Genomic DNA, 18,012 nt, shown 5'->3' with positions numbered 1-18,012 from the left:
AATCCCTAGTAGAGTGCACTATATGTGCCCAGGTCCTGTAGATTAAAAGCTACTAGTGGGCCTGCAGCACTGATTTTGCCACCCACTTCAGTAGCCCCTTTACCTTGTCTCAGGCCTGCCATTGCAAGGCCTGTGTGTGCTGTTCACTGCCAATTCGACTTGGCATTTAAAAGTACTTGCCAAGTCTCAAACTCCCCTTTTTCTACATATAAGTCACCCCTAAGGTATGCCCTAGGTAACCCCTAGAGCAGGGTGCTGTGTAGGTAAAAGGCAGGACATGTACCGTGTAGTTTTCATGTCCTGGTAGTGTAAACCTCCTAAATTCGTTTTTACACTACCGAGAGGCCTGCTCCATTCATAGGCTAACATTGGGGCTGCCCTCATACATTGTTTGAGTGGTTGCGGCTGATCTGCAAGGAATAGGAAGGTCATATTCAGTATGGCCAGAATGGTAATACAAAATCCTTCTGACTAGTAAAGTTGGATTTAATATTACTACTTTAGAAATGCCACTTTTAGAAAGTGAGCATTTCGCTGCACTTTCTGTGCCTTACAATCCACGTCTGGCTAGGTTTAGTTGACAGCTCCTTGTGCATTCACTCAGACACACCCCAAATACAGGATACTCAGCCTCAATTGCATACATCTGCATTTTGAATGGGTCTTCCTGGGCTGGGAGGGTGGAGGGTCTGCTCTCACACAAAGGACTGTCACACCCCCTACTGGGACCCTGGCAGACAGGATTGAACTGAAAGGGGACAAATACAAATAAACGTCTTCAGGAATGCCATCAGGCCCCTGGGCTTTTCTCTATGCAGTTGCCTTTATGGCTTTCTCTATCTCCTGAAGATCAAAAATCACCACAATATCTTCCTGCAGTGTATTTGCAAAAATACCTTTTCCTCCTCATTTCCGCAAATCAAATTGTCATGGTAAATGGCTTGATAGTGCTTGACCCATGCAGCAGACGGGATATGATTAGCTAGTTGGGCCATAGCAATTCCCTTTCCCCAGCTTACATGTGACCAAAAAGTAGTTGTATCTTTTATGTGGCAGGCAGAAAGGAGATCACTCCACCTTTGATCTTCCAATTCCTGCCTTGCTTTTAATTAGTCTATTCCATAGGCTTTGCACGGTGTGGGATTAAATCTTTTTAATAACTAAAATTAGGTTTAGTTTAGATTTCCTACATTCTGCATTAGGCCATGTTGATTTTTTTTTCTTTTATGCCTGGCTCCATTTTCTGTAAAAGGCATTGAAAAATAGCTAATAAGTAGATTAAAAAACACTGAATGGGGGTTTATAATCTCTGAGGGTCTATCCCTAAATAACAGTTTGGCTTTTGAGTCTTACCAATATACTTGCCAATTCACTATCAATGGTAGACAAAATGTCCTCAAGTTCCACTATTTGATTCCATTTAAAATGCTGCCTACTATTAGCTATCTGCACATCTTTGGTAGTATATCAAAGTCGAGAACCTATTGTGGTTTTCTCCCACATGGAACACATAGAAAGGTTTAAGCGATTATGATCACTTTCAATTCTGCTATCCACCTCCATTTCTTATATAAAGACCCACAGCCTTATATCGACTGTTAGAAATGGGGTTTTTGGTTGGCAGTCAGGTTACCCTCTGTCCAAGCAAGAACCCTCACTCTAGTCAGGGTAAGTCACACACAATCCAAATTATCGTGTGCCCACCCTCTGGTAGATTGGCACGAGCAGTCAGGATTAACTTAGAAGGCAATGTGTAAAGTATTTGTGCAATAAATCATACAATAACATAATATAGCACCACAAAAATACACCACACAGTGTTTAGAAAAATATATAATATTTATCTGGGTATTTGTAGATCAACACAAAAACAGATGCAATAAGAATTCGTAGAGATATCACTGAAAGGTGATATAAAGTGTCTTAAGTCTTTAAAAACAAAAACAAAGTTTCTTTCAAGCACAAAGTACCTGGTTTGGAGTGGAAAATCTTCGCAGAGGGCCGCAGAGGAGGAGATACATGGAAAAATGGTGTGTGTGTCGGTTTCGCCCCTTCACACACGGACTTGCGTAGTTATTTTTCACGCTGGGAGACGTGCGTCGTTCTACGGGAAGAAAGATGGTGTGTGCGTCGGTTTTGACCCTTCACACACGGGCTCGCGTCGTTATTTTTCACTCAGAGAAGACGTGCGTCGTTTTCCGGCATGCGGACCGTCTCCTTTTATGGATCGCGGGATTACCAGATGTCCCAGGGTCTGTGCGTGTATTCCTCGGCTTGTTATCCGGCTGTGCGTCGTTCCAGGAGGCTGTGCGTGGAATTTTCTTTCTCAAGGCAGGCGTCGCGTCGATATCCTCTCTGGAAGTGGGGACGGCGTTGTCCATGTTAGGCCGTGCGTCGAAGTTCCGGTCGCACCGCAGGCGTCGCATCAAGCGGCGTCTTTCCGGATAGGCGTGCTGTGAACTTTTCACCGCGGAGCAAGCTGTGCATCAAATTTTTCGGCGCACACGGCGTCCAGTTGAAAAAGAGAAGTCTTTTTGGTCCTGAGACTTCAGTGAACAGGAGGCAAGCTCTATCCAAGCCCTTGGAGAGCACTTCGGCAGCAAGGCAAGAGTTCAGCAAGGCAGCAGGGCAACAGCAAGGCAGCAGTACTTTGTAGAAAGCAGTCAGGTGAGTCCTTTAGGCAGCCAGGCAGTTCTTCTTGGCAGGATGCAGGTTCTGATTCAGGTTTCTTCTCCAGCAAGTGTCTGAAGTGGTAGGGCAGAGGCCTTGTTTTATACCCAAATGTGCCTTTGAAGTGGGGGAGACTTCAGAGTGGCTTAGAAGTGCACCAGGTCCTTTTCAGTTCAATCCTGTCTGCCAGGGTCCCAGTAGGAGGTGTGGCAGTCCTTTGTGTCAGAGCAGCCCCTCCACCCTCCCAGCCCAGGAAGACCCATTCAAAATGCAGATGTATGCAAGTGAGGCTGAGTACCCTGTGTTTGGGGTGTGTCTGAGTGAATGCACAAGGAGCTGTCAACTAAACCTAGCCAGACGTGGATTGTAAGGCACAGAAAGATTCAAGTGCAGAGAAATGCTCACTTTCTAAAAGTGGCATTTCTAAAGTAGTAATATTAAATGCAACTTCACCAGTCAGCAGGATTTTGTATTACCATTCTGGCCATACTAAATATGACCTTCCTACTCCCTTCAGATCAGCAGCTACCACTTCAACAATGTATGAGGGCAGCCCCAATGTTAGCCTATGAAGGGAGCAGGCCTCACAGTAGTGTAAAAACGAATTTAGGAGTTTTACACTACCAGGACATGTAAACTACACAGGTACATGTCCTGCCTTTTACCCACACAGCACCCTGCTCTAGGGGTTACCTAGGGCACACATTAGAGGTGACGTGTAAAAAAAGGGGAGTTTTAGGCTTGGCAAGTACTTTTAAATGCCAAGTCGAATTGGCAGTGAAACTGCACCCACAGGCTCTGCAATGGAAGGCCTGGGACAAGGTAAAGGGGCTACGTGAGTGGGTGGCACAACCAGTGCTGCAGGCCCACTAATAGCATTTAATCTACAGGCCCTAGGCACATACCGTGCACATTACTAGAGACTTATAAGTATATTAAATAGTCCAATTGGATATGATCCAAAGTTACCATGTTTAAAGGGAGAGAGCATATGCACTTTAGCACTGGTTAGCAGTGGTAAAGTGTGCAGAGTCTAAAAGACAGCAAAAACAGAGTCCAAAAAGTGGAGGGAGGCAGGCAAAAAGTTAGGGGTGACCACCCTAAGGCATGTCAGGTCTAACATCCACTATTATATAATTAATGCAACTTTCACAAAAAGGTTTATTAAATGTCTGGGCCTCCTTCCTGTCAGACGGAGTTCTCCCATTCAGAGTTCTTAGGCCATACTCTATTGTTAGAGCCTAAGTTGACGGACCGCTTCAGTCCACCTTTTGGCCGGGGGAAGATCCAACTGGGGTATTCCCCACCACTCATCCTCCTCGACTGTGAGGGACATATCATCATTAGCTAGCAGTTCAAACCTAGTATTAAAATCCCTGCTGTAATGATATAAGCAGGGCTATATCTGGCTTTCCAAACATTTTCTCATTTTTCCAAAGTGGGTGAGCTTCTGGTCTACACATTGTAGATGTCAACACACATATACTTATCTAAATGCAAGCACAACCTCAGGATATCATACAAATCTACCTTGATTCTTTCGACCTTACAATTGAGTGAACACTTTACCCATGCAATCAGGCCCTCAGAATGACACTCACGGGGTTGACAACAGCAAGAGCATACAAATTTTGGTATCCTACCATACAGATTGGAAATGTACACAATATCTCCTGAAATAGGCAGATATCAAATCCACCAATATCAGCATCTCAATCTAGAAGGCCTTCTTTTGACACATGCCAGCCACATTCCATGAGTCAATTGCCACCCTATCTAAATCCACTTTTTCAGGTCTACATGAAGAAGGCATATTATTTAATGCAGTAGCACATTGATCAATTAGTAAAGCAGGTGAGATCATTGAACCTCAGTAGTCAATGCCAGCTTTATAATTATTACCTTGTTGTTCCCGTATCACAGTTTCCTGGGTATGCAGACAAGATGGAGTGTCTATGTCCTGCAGTCGATCTATAGAGTCAAGGGTACAACTAGGATCATGTTGTGTGTGGTATATACGCTTTGGGTTTACATGTCTCTCCTCTCCTCAGTACTTGAATTGAATTTAGCAGGAATATGGTGGACTAGCCCAGCACCCAGAGCTACCAGGTCCACTACTAGCCCTTCATCTACCAGCCTAAGCTCTATTATATCACGATTCGACCCTGAGACAACTCTCCTTTTCGCATGGACAATATCCTCCCTGATAACAGATTTGCAGTCCCTAACATGCCATATCCAATGTATAATTTTGTTTCTCAATGCATTATCCTGCTCAAAGTTCGAGGTCACCTTTAATTTCGGCACATTGATCATGTTAACATGAGGAGTGGACAGGGGACCCTGCTGTGAGGTGGAAAACTCCAAAATACCTCTTCCAACCAAGAGACCACCATATCGGCTACTCGCACACTCCGCATGTGATGAAATACAGTCTAAATTAAATAGCGGCCCTGGTCCCCCAACCGTCCCAGCGTTCCATCTTCCGCTATGATTTGAAGTCCTTGTGCCTATTGGCACTTGGCTTATTAGGTGTTGTGGCGGAACTACTTCCCTCTTTAGTGGAATCTCTTTCCAGTCTTACTGTCACATACACCTCCTCTGTCCATATTCCCATTGCTATTTACAGCCAGCTGCCCTATTAGCTGCTTCACCAGTCCAGACAATTGTAGTCCATATTTTTCAATGCACCTATTTCCTCTCTTGCATCAGCAAATGCACCTAAAAGGGTAGCATATTTATGGAGGAATGATCTTTTATTACTTCACAATTAGGGTGTTTAAGTGCTTCACCAGCCGTAGGGTTTTCCTCTCTGTCAACAAACCCTCCTCGCTCTCAGTTTGAATCTTGAAGGGAACACTACATACTTCTTTTCTGCTAAACATACCATGAAGTGTGCGCACCAAACACTTCAGCTTCTTACCAGGGCCTTTTTTATCTTAACCTGAGGGCTTTTGTTGCCAACTTTTTCCTCGATCAGTAAGTCGATTTTGTTTAGAGTACAGCTATCGGCTTTTCTCATAATCTTCCCTTGGCCACACGGTCCCTGTGCAGGTTCACTGGCTTTCCGCCTTCCCATTACGTTTCAAAAGCAGGGAAGCAGATAGGATGATACAATGTTAATACAATTAAACCTCCAAATACAAAATCACCCTACAAAATGCACTGAACAACAGCCCAACAGAGCAGATGCAAACAAAAAAGAAGGAGAGGGAGAAATCAGAGAGCTAGAATCTTTGTGTTTCAAGCAACCTGTCATATCACGCTGCAGGCGCGCAACTTCAAATAAGGACTCAGAGACAGGAGTGCAATCACAGTCTCTTTACTCTTGAACTCGCATTCACATTAAACCTTTCCCCTTTTACCTATACCCTCCCTTTTGTCATCCTGGTGCGATCCATCTCGCACCTCCATCAGGGGGGTCTCCTCTTGCCCACCACTTCCAATTCTGTCCCAGTGGTGTTGGCCAGTTCCGGTGTCAACACTACATCCCTCCACAGCGGGGAAGAGAGAAATAAATTTAAAATGAAACAAACAATGCAAACTGAGATGCTGCCATTGTCTTAGTGGTCTCTGGCAAAACAGAATATTTTTCCTTTCTCTTTGGATCTCCTCTACTAAAGTCAGTCACACGCAAAGTCTGCGTACTGCCGAGAGGGGCCTGGGTTGTGCCTCTGCATGTACCTCCCTCTCCCAGACCGATCTGACACCGGGATCCCTTCCGGGCTCTGATTGGGTGTCGTTGCTCCTGTGGGTTGGTCTTGCGCTTGTTCAGATGCTGGGTGAGTTGTCTGGTATTCCGGGGCAGTTCCCGTTCCTCCACTTGTCGACTCCAGACATGCGGATTCCACATCTGAGTCTGTCCTTTCATCTGTGCTGCTCCTCTCGTAATCGCTGGGTGTAGTCTGGGACAAACGTTTGACGAGTGCCATGTTGCGGGTCACCGTCTTTGGCCCCTGCCGGGCTGTCACCATGGTGCCTTTCACGGCGGTCACAGTCCACAGCCGTGTCTCGAAAGGTAGGTGGAACTTTCCTCCTGGGTGGTGGTCTTTGACCAGAACAGCATCACCTACTCGCACAGTTATTACTCGGACTCTCCGTTTCCTGGAGGCATATGCATTTGTGTTGGCTCTCCTAGCTGCTGACCTGTCTGGTGGCGGTGGTTGTGTTGCCCAACAGGTGTGATGTGGGATGGCATCCGTTACTGTTCTACCGAAACAGAGTTGACTGGGGGTGACTCCGGTGGTGGCGTGAGGCGTGACCCTATATTCCCTTAGGAAGGTGTATATTGCTCTTTCCGGGTTCTCAGCTTCTGCCACAGAGATGCGGATAACCTTGTTCAGGGTTTTAACAAATCTCTCCAACTCTCCATTTGCTTGTGGCCATCGGGGTGTGATGCACCAGTGTTTGGTGTTTGTGGAGGCTAGGAAATCCACCCACTCATGGCTATTGAAAGGAGGGCCATTGTCCGTGCGCACCTCACCGAAAAATCCATGAGTGGCCATAAGTTTTTTTAATTTGGGGATGACTGTGTGTGCGGATGTTGAGTGTACCACCTCGACTTCCGGATAGTGTGAATAGTCTTACACTACTATGATCATGTAGGATACGTCAGGGAGACTCCCAAAGTCTGCGCTTACTCTTTGCCATGGTGCTGAGGGCCCTTGCTCTGTGATGACTGGTGCTGGGGAGCTACTGGCTTGGCAGACAAGGCACCTTTTGACCGTGTCTTCAACAAGCTTGTCCAAGCCTGGGAACCACACCTTGTTCCTGAGGCGGGCCTTCGATTTGACGATGCCTTGGTGGGCTCCGTGCGCAAGGGACACTGTTCTGGCCATCAGGCTGGATGGTATTACTAGGCGGAACCCTCTCAACAGGCAGCCTTCCTCGCTCACCGAGAGTTCATGGTGTATGTGGAATAGTGCATGTAGGCAGGCTTAGGCCTCTTGTGTGCGGAAGGTGTCTGGACATTGGAGCGGCCGCCAGTCTCCTGTCCGGGTGGCTGCTTTGGCAATTTGTAGACATTCATCCTGGTTGGTTGCTGTTATCACTTCACTGAGCGGTATGGGCAGGGGTCGGGCTCGCTCTACCACAAACTGCACGTATTCTTCTGTTTCTTGGGCCTCTTCCACTTCTTGGGGTGTGGCCAGGTGGGCATGCCGGGACAGAAAGTCTGCAGGGTTCTTCATGCCCGGTTGGTATTCAAGTGTGAAATCATATTCTTGGAGCTGCAGGATCCATTTCTCAATTCTTGGCGGTGGATTTGAGGATGACCCTTTGAAAAGGGGCAGTAGGGGCTTGTGGTCGGTGACCACTGAGAACGACTTGCCATACAGATAGAGATGGAAATGGCGGCACCCCCAGTGGATGGCGATGTCTTCCCGTTCAATTTGTGAGTACCTCTGCTCCGTTGGTGTGAGTGTGCGGCTGGCAAAGGCGATGGGGGCCCACTCTCCGCAGTCTTGTTTCTGTGCCAACACCGCTTCTAGGCCCGTGGGACTGGCATCGACTACTAGCTTTGAGTGGCGTTGAGGGTCAAAGAATGCTAACGTGGTGTCGGCGGAAAGTGTGCTTTTGGTGGCTTGGAAGGCATGCTCTTGTTCCTTGCCCCATTCCCATTGGCGGTTTGCTTGCGTGAGCTGTCACAGGGGTCCGGTGAAGTCTACGAGGTTTTTCATGAAACGGCCACAGGACGGGACCATGCCTAAGAAGCTCCAGACTCCTGATACTGATGTGGGCGCTGTGGCTTCTTGGATGTCTCTGACCTTTAGGGGGTCTGGTCCGACTCCGTTTTTGGAGAATCGATATCCGAAAAAGCAGATCTCTTCTTTCAGGAATTCACATTTCTCCCAGTGGAGCGTTAGCCCTCGTTTCTGTAGTCTGGCGAATACAGCTCGCAGCCTCTTTACGTGTGTTTCAACGGTGGGGGCGTGTACCAGAATGTCATCGCTCATATTTAGGACTCCTGGGAATCCTTGCAGGACTTCTTGTATGACATGTTGTAAGATCTCTGCTGCGCTAGATATGCCGAAGTTGAGTCACTTGTATCGCCACAGGCCGTTGTGGGTGGAGAATGTGGTTATGGGCCGTGACTCGGGGTGTAGCATGATCTGGTGGTATCCTGACCGGAGATCCATCTTAGAGAACCAGTATGATCCTGTTAGTTCGCTGAGGATATCATCTATTGTTGGGGTGAGGTATCTTTCTCTTTTGATAGCCAGATTTGGCATGCCCATGTCGACGCAGATCCGGACAGCATCAGGTTGCTTGGGCTTCCTTGCGGTCACGGTCAGAGATACCCACGGTGTGGGGCCTGAGACCCTTTCAATGATCCCTGCTTGTTCCAGGACTTGGCGTTCGCGTTCAACTTTGGGGCGAAGGTGGAACGCCACTCGGCGATGTCTGAGGGCTGTGGGGGTGACCGAGTTGTCAATATGGAGCAGGAGTGGGGGCCCCTTCAGGCAGCCGATGCCCTCAAATAGGGCGTTGAATTCCTGTGTCAGGTCTCGGGGCGCATTTGGATGGATGCTAAACACGAAATGTACGAGGTCTTGGGCAGTTTGGCAGCCGAGCAGGAATCCTGCGCCATCTTTGGAGATGTAAATTTTTGTGGCTATTCCGGTGGCATCATGGGAGATTTCTGTTGTGAATGCCCCTGCTATTTCTACGGGTCGGCTGTTTCCAAATGCAAATACCTGTACATTTGTGGGTTGGAGTGGAGGCAACGGTTTGTGTAGAGTGTTGTATACATCCATGGCCATCAGATTTATGGAGGCGCCAGTGTCTACAAGTGCTGGTATGGGAGATCCTTGGATCATGACTTGGCATGTGGGTAGTTGTCTGCTCCCAATGGCGTGTACTACATGAACTGTGTGTTGTTCGTTGTCCATATCGCTGTCTGAGTCTAGCATGGTTCGGCCATTTTGATTGTCTTTCTTGTGGTGTTAGCTGCCGGTTTTGGTGTGGATCTGCAGACTTTCTCAAAATGGTTGGCTTTTCCACATGCGCTGCACGTTTTGCCCCACCCTGGGCAGGTTGTCGGATGTGGTGCAGGGCCGCCGCACCACTTGCATGGCTTGCCTTTAACCTTCCATTGTAGTTGTCCCCTTTTTGTTGCAGTGTATTCGCCGTAACCGCGTTGGCTGCCTCTGCTTTCACCTGGACCGTTGGCACTTGTTCCATGTGTGCAGCTCAAGCCCGCGACAGTTCCTGAGATCGTCCGAGGGTGAGGATGTCCTTCAAGGGCATGTTTGGTTGTTGCAGGATGCGCTCTTGGAGTTTTGACAACGAGCACCCTTAGATGAACTGTGCCCTGATTTCATCATCCTCGTCAGGCAGTGTGCAGGTGCAGGCTAGTTCTTTCAGCCTGGCATACAAGACGTCGATGGACTCGTCTGTTATTTGGTGGGCTTGGCATAGCAGGAACCTCTCGTAATCCGGTTCGCATAGGGCTCAAAATGCACAGTAATTGCCCCTTTCATGGTTTCATAATTCCGTGGCCTCGTTTCTGTTACTGACTTGAAGACTTTGTGGATGTCTGCTCTGCCGATATGGAGAAAGAGGGGTCTTTGTCTTTCTGGTTGGACATTCAGGGCTTCGAAATATGTTTCGTGGCGCTCCACCCAGACTTTCCATCTCGCAGCTTGGGTGGGGGGTGACCTTGTGATGGTGAAAGGTTCCGGTGGTGGTATGCCAGCCATTGTGAGTAGAGGTTTGGTTGCGGTGAAGTAAAGTGTGGTGGCCTGTTGGTTTATTGGAGTTCCTCATGTGTGTGTGCAGGCTTGAGGTAGTATTTTTTTTTTATATATATATCTTTATTTGTGAGCAGTTGATGTGTGCTCAACTGCTTCTGGTATGCAGGTTCCAGGTGCTGGGGCTGGAATTCTCCTGGTGTGCAGGCTTGTGCAGCAAAAACGCGTGTAGCAGCCGGGGGTGTTCCCGGGGATCTCCTCACCTGACATGGATGCAAGCCGGGGTTAGGGCGTGTCCGTACAAGCGATTCTCCCAAGAGTGTCCGGCGCCGATTCCTGGCGTGTTGCCGGAGCCACATTGGAGGTCGGGGCAGCTGCTGAAGGTGAGCGTGGGCGCCTAACTGGGCGCGCAGCTCCTTCCGATGTGGCAGTTGTGTCGATCGTGCGGCAGTGCGGGCGGTATCCTGGGGAACCAGCCGATGGGTTCAGGAGACGGTAGGCGGCAGTCGGATTTTCGGTGTGCTGTGCCGGGTTGTGCGGGTTGGGGCGGAGCCCCAGCCTGTCTATTGGTGCGCATTGGGTGGTGCCGCTACCGATTGCGGTAGGCCCACCTAATCGCCAATTGTCATGTTGCGCTGCAGGCGCGCGGCTTCAAATAAGGACTCAGAGACAGGAGTGCAATCACAGTCTCTTTACTCTTGAACTCGCATTCACATTAAACCTTTCCCGCCTTTCCCCTTTTACTTATACTCTCCCTTTCGTCATCCTGGTGCGATCCATCTCGCACCTCCATCAGGGGGGGTCTCCTCTTGCCCACCACTTCTGATTCCGTCCCAGTGGTGTTGGCCAGTTCCGGTGTCAACACTACACAACTCTTCCCTATGTCAGACTGGCACAAAACACACCTTTGCCTAAAAATCTATTTCCTCCATTCTACTCGGGGTCATGGAGGCACAAAATCCACAGTTTTTATAATTCTCAGTCCGCTCATAAACACAGCAAAAGGGTTTTAAACGGCCTAAAATAATAGTGGCAGTTCAAACTCCTAGATACTGGCTCCAGCAAGCTAATCAATTTAAGTAGCCATTGCTCTTTGAAACCCATCACCTATATACCTTTCTCGGAGGCCAGCCAAAACTCACATGGTTTAGACTGCAATGCTCTTGTTGAGACAGGGATACTACTTCAGCCGAATGGCCAGAGGAGGCTACCCTGCCCTGCAGATTCCTGATTATGACTGGCAGAGACAGGCCTGGTTATGGCCCGGTTTTCTACCGGGCACCACCAGGGGGCGTCCTGCGAGACGCTTTAATAGTGCTGATAAAAGGGAATCATGCTTCTCCACGGGGTCAAAGGGGTGGTGCGTCCTGCGAAGGTGAATCTGGGGCTAGAAGTCCCTCTGTAGAATCCTCCTCTGTGGCCACATTATCCTTCTCAGAGCGGGAGCCCACGAGGTGCTTTAATAGCGCTAATGGAAGTTTTATAATATTTTACTTTTGAACAACTTATTTATACAGCAATACACTTTAATAAATATGTCATAGTAGTACACGTCAATAAATTAAAAAGTAATTTAATGCAAAAACTGAATATACATAATTTAGATATATCGTATCATAATATCATTGAGAATAAATAATGGGTACATGCTTAAGAGTAACCTTTTTGAACATCATAATTATTATATTGATCCTTCATTAATGTTTCTAATTTCTATGTGATGATACAAATATTTTTTATTGTGACAGTTTATTTACGTAATTTAAATATAAAATAATGTTTAATCACATTTCCTTTAAAAATAAACACAGAAAAATAAGTGTAAACATAATGTAGTTTTTAAATGTTTAGTGAAACATTCTAACAATGGTCCTTTTTAGGGTCGAGCCTGCGGTGCATGCGCTCGCGAATGCGTTTAGCAGGGAGACTCTTTTATATTTAGAAAAGGGCTCGGAGCCCTGTCAACTTCACGTCAGTGTTTTTTATTGGTTGGTGGGCTTCCCTAATAAAATCTGCTTGCTTTCATTAGTCGAAGGCACGCATATGTCATGCCTTTTCCGGTGGCTAGCCCTCCTTCAGCGCAGCGACCAAGTACAGAAAACATGCGAGGCTCGCTGTTTTCCATCAGGCTCGTGGACTTTTTTTTCTCTAATTTACGGGCCCGATCTCGCTTGGCAGAAGTCGAGCGCTTTACATACTTGATTTCACTTTTTCGGGTTATGTACATAAATGCACTTTTGCCCGATAGGTGAAAAGTCAGGTTAGGAGTTTACAACGCGATCAGCTCTAACATGAGCAAACGCGAGACCTGATGCATTGTAAATGCTTGTTCCTAACTATACCTTATTCCCTGTATTATTCCCACCCTTATTCATAGTTATAATCCTCACTCTGTCCTAGCCCTCTTCCCTCTCCTAGCCTTCTCTCTATTCTTACAGCTGTTGGTAGTCCTAGTCCTTTTTCCAGTCCCCTTCCTGGTCTTCTGACTACAAGTTGTTTCCTTACACCTCCTCTTGCTGGTATTATTCTTAGTCATTTTGAATCACTTTTTCTAGACCTGGTCCTCTTTCTAGTCGTATTCCCCTTCTTAGCCATCTTCCCAGTCCTACCCACTAGACCACCTTCTGGTCTTATTCCTTGTCCTAGTACTGTTTCTAGACTTAGGGGCATATTTATGAGGGGATTTGCATCACGTTTGCGCCACACAATGTGGTACATGTGTGACGCAAACCCCAAATGGGATTTATGAAGCCACGCAAAGCCACTTTGCATTGCCCTGAGTGGCTTCTTAAATCTGGAGTAAGCAAGGCAGCGCAAATCACTGCGTTGCTTTACTCTGCCCTGGGAAGGCATTCCATGGGTGTTGTGTGGGTTTTCTCACACAACTGCCAAGGATTTTGACGCATTGCCAGATTTACCAGGACTGGTAAACCTGGGAATGCCCCAAAATGCTACACCTTCCCAGGGGAGGGGTAACGAGGAAAAATATCTTTATTTCTCCTTGTTACTTCCTCTTTCTATGTGTGCTGCATTCTGTTGCACACATAGATAGAGGAATATGTCTCAGGGGATTGTTTTTGTACAGAAAGGTGTGCCTTCCTGCACAAACACAATCCTTCATGAAATTGAGGCACCCTTGCACCATTGTGCAAGGGTGCCTTTCTTGGCGCAAGGCAGCCAAAAGGGCACCAGTGCAGGGAAAAAGACAGGAATACACCATACTGACTTAAATACAGTGCAGTCCTGCCCTTTTCCTGTCATGCAGTGCAGCGCAGCAAGGTGACAGAATAGGCTCTAACCCCCTTGAACCCAGCAACTGGGCTCTCTGCTTGAGTCCTGCCCCCCCCCCTCCAATTGGTGCCATCCCGGCCTGGACCCTTGGAAGTGGGCCCGCCACTGTAGACCTGTCAAGCAGAATCAATGCAGCACAACGCATCTCATTGCAGCCGAATCAGAAATGCTACAGCATGAAGCATCCTCAGCACTGGACCTTGCATCACAGCTCACAGACTCCTCAGAATTGCCGCTTCAGGACATAGGCCTTCACATTGCAAGTCCCTCATTGATGGCATCATTGATGATGATACTTGTCTCTGCATCACAGTCCCACAGCTTGTGAAAATCATTGGTGCATGATGCATCTTCGAGGCAGCACTTCATATTGCAAGACTGTCATCGACAAAATCGTCTGCAAAGATGTAGGACCCCACATTGTAGCCTTGCAGCTTCTCATAATCACTGCTGTGCAATGCATCCTCGAAGAGAGGACTTGCGACGCTCCACAAACCAGGATTTGAGGTACTTTTGTTCAGCGGGCCTAACTTAGTCCCTGTATCCGGCCCGTGCTCCATTGTGGTTTTTCCTGAACTTGCTTTTTTTGTCTGGCTCAAACAGATATCCAAGGATGCAGCTTTGTGCTTCAAGGCACTATTTTTACCTAAAACCTTAAAATTGCATATCAAAGGTTTTGCTGATTGGGCCTTTGTCATTTTGGTCTCAAATAATGTATTCAATTTTAATCTATTTTTCTAAATTGGTGGGGGATCTTTCTTGTGTTGTAATTTTCACTTTATTACTGTTGGAGGTACTGCACTAATACTTTACACATTGCCTCTAAGTTAAGTCTGACTGCTTTGTGCCAAGTTACCAGAAGGTTAAGTACAGGTTGATTTGGATTTTCCTGTATATCACCCTGACAGAGATTGTAGTTGTGGTTGAATAAGGTATTATCCCCTTCAACCACTAACCGAATTTCAAGCTCTAGCTGCTCTTTGAGCTTCTGCCCTCCACTCATTTTAAAAAGATCGTTCAGTCAACATTAGCATCTATTCCTGTCAAAAATATGATCATTAACTCCTTAAAAACAGAAACTTATGCCCACTAGTTAGGAAGAACAGCTTAAACTCTCAAGACCCCTACAGCTACAGGCAAATGTGCCTTTCCTAAGAAACTGGGTTATTAGGTGAGAGAGGTTAGTAAGCACCTCAAGTAATATTGATAGTCCTTATTAGGGTAAACTTTTGAAGTCACTAAATTATGTTGAGCTCTACCCCCTGGTAGCTGGGTGTAGTGCAGGCAAGCTTAAAACAGTAAAAGAAAGTGCAAATACAGCAAAAATAAAAATCCCAAACCATGTTAGAAAATGAGAGAAAATTGTAATAAACAAAATGGCACCAAAATAAAAAACATACAATAAAGGGATCTGAAAATACAGGCCCATATTTATACTTTTTTAGCGCCGCATTTGCGTAATTTTTTTACGCAAAAGCGGCGCAAACTTTCAAAATACAATTGTATTTTGAAAGTTTGCACCGTTTTTGTGTCAAAAAGCAGCACAAATGCGACGCTAAAAAAGTATAAATATAAACAATTTTATACGTTTATTGATCAACTTTCTTTATTGGGATTTAAAATGAATAATAGTGGTAGCAGTACCTACAATGTAGATGCTGATGGCTAGCCTGCATAGAAAGACACACAAATATTATGCTCTCCTGCCAGCTCCCTGCCGCAACTACAACACTATAAAATGATGATAAAAAGAGAAAGTGTTCTTGGAACAAGAAGGTACATAGCCTGAAGGGTCACTTTCACAAGAATGCAATGTGCATACCTTTCTCCTTCGGCAAGCTATTGCGGTAGCCATCCCTCAGGTCTATAGCCTGGTGGACATGCTGTTAGAGGGTTCAAGGAGAAAATGTGATGTATTAGGGACATCAGCTCCCTAAACTCTGTGAAAAGGAAGGAAAAAATAGGGCACATACCTCTTAAAATACTTTTTTGGTGGTGTCTAGGGACATTGTTTTTTCAATCCCAGAAAGTCCTATATTTGATTTAACCAATTTCTGTTCTCAGGGATCTTGTCCATGCCCCAGTGGGTCAGAATCACTAGCTGTGACACACAAAGTGTAAGTGCTATCTGACAACCTCTGACAGAATCTAATGAGAGTCTATTTTTTGGGAGGACCCACAATAGTGTAGGCAGGAAAAGGCAGCATCTCCACACAACAATTTTATCTATATTGTCTAGCACATCTCTCCAGTAGCGAGTCAATCTGTGACAGTGCCAGAGGAGATGTGTCAACCCACCTGCACTTCCACATCCTCTCAAGCATGTGCCAGATATCCAGGGGTACCATTCATGTAGATGAACAGGGGTATAATGCCCGTGAATCTCTATTTTCATAATGGTTTCCCTGCCTGCCGCAGAGCACAGTGGGGTACACGCACGATGAAGAACATTATGGCAATCTTTCTCTGTAAGAGTTTGACCCAAGTAACTCTCCCACCTCTTCTGGCCTGAGTACTTAGTGGACAGTGCACAGTGTTGCTGCAGACAGAAGAACATAGACTTTAGATAGTAGATGAGTGTCATTTTTTGAGAGGATCCATCTTTTGAATGTCATGAGTAGTCTACTGACTGCAGCCTTTATCGATTGTTGCACACCCAATGCCTGGTCTTCAAGTAATGCAGAGGTTCTGCCTCAGGGAGACCATAATCTTTCTTTAGTTGGGGATCTCCCTTTGCATGTTCATCATATTCACTATGTGCTTGTAGCCTGCTATTTGCATGTGTTACATTCTTAAATTGGTTCCCAGTGGTAATTATTGGATTAGAAATTATTGGTGTGAATGGTCTTTCAGACATATATCTACCCAACTGCACAAAATATTTTGGCTTGGCCCAAACGCCCCGTGGGTGTCTATGCAACAGTTTGAGAGTCAATGGAGCTTTCGGCCCTGCCAGGCAAATATGTTTAGTTCACATTTTAAAGCTTTCAGGATATTGGGTGATGGTTGCAATAGGAGTACCTGGAATATGATCAATATTTTATGGAGGGTGATCATTTTCAAAGTGACTATTCTGTCCTACAATGAAAACCTATGTCTCAACGATGCCCGTAGCTTCCTATCCAATCTGTTGGAGAAGGCTCTGATAATTCATTGCTGATGTGGCTGGTAATGTATTGGCACATGTATACCAATGTAGATAATGTGTTTATTTACCCCATTTGTCAGGAATAGTGAGTGGAGTGTGTCTTGGTTTGGTGGGTTTGAGAGCCTGAGGATATGTGACTTCTGAAAAATAATTTAAAACCAGAGAACTCCCCATAGTAGTACATCTTTTTCACAATAGACAGGCGGGAGCGGATGGGGTCTGTATGGCAATCATGGATTGTGGGAGTCTCCTGCCCAATAGTGATACCTGTTATTTTAAAGTCAGCTGTGATTTTTTGAGTCAGTGGATCCATATGCAGATCAAATTAGAGGGGTGAGGGACACAGGTATGCCTATTGTGTCCCTTTTTGTGTTGGGAAATCAGGCGACATGATTCTGTCCACCTGTATTTTTTCCTTGAAGGCTGTATAGCCGCATTGTAGCGACTGGCAGAATTTATTCCCAAACCCGAACTTTTTAAGGAACTCCATTAGATAAGGTCAGTGGACTCAATTGAATGCTTTCTCCAGTTGATGGTCAATAGTAAATGCATTTTTTGTTGTCCTCTGAACCTTATAGATGATGTGGAGTAGCCTTTTGGTGTTGTCTGAGCATCATCTATTGAGGATGAAGATAGCCTGATCCAGAATAAGCAGGCCCTACATATAAGGGTTTAGTATGGCAGCAAAATTCTTGTGAATAGTTTAGCTTAGACGCTGATAAGTGAAATGGGCCTCTAAAAGCTACATTGGGATTTGTCTTTGTCAGGTTTGGGAAGGACCACTATTGACACACCAAGCAAGGAAGGGGCAAGAGAGCCTCTGTCTGTGGATGAGTTGAACAAATCAGTCAGTATGAGGGCTGGGGTCTGGCAGAATATTTCACCTGAAGTCTTTGGGAGAATAGTTTAGCACTTTAGTTGCTGTCTACCTGTGTTTGAGCAGGAACAAGGCAAACCCCACTCTATTGCTGTTAAGAATCTGCAAATAGACTTGTGCCAGTGACAATGTGCGCCGCACTGTAGGTGCTCCAGTTGGGTTTTTGAATGCTTTTTTTACTGTGTTCTCTACTTAGCCCTCTGTTATCGCTTCTAAACTTATTAGTATTAGCTGAAATGGCTATTAGGCTTTAATATTTTGTGTCGGCTATGTATCGGGTGATAGCTGCTTGGATGGACAATTTATTGGTTTTAAGTTGAAAGATGGCTTACCGG

Source organism: Pleurodeles waltl, chromosome 6 (assembly GCF_031143425.1).
Source record: "Pleurodeles waltl isolate 20211129_DDA chromosome 6, aPleWal1.hap1.20221129, whole genome shotgun sequence".
In the NCBI taxonomy this organism is placed as follows: domain Eukaryota; kingdom Metazoa; phylum Chordata; class Amphibia; order Caudata; family Salamandridae; genus Pleurodeles; species Pleurodeles waltl.
The sequence above is the reverse complement of the archived record's forward strand: the minus strand, read 5'-3'. Positions refer to the sequence as shown.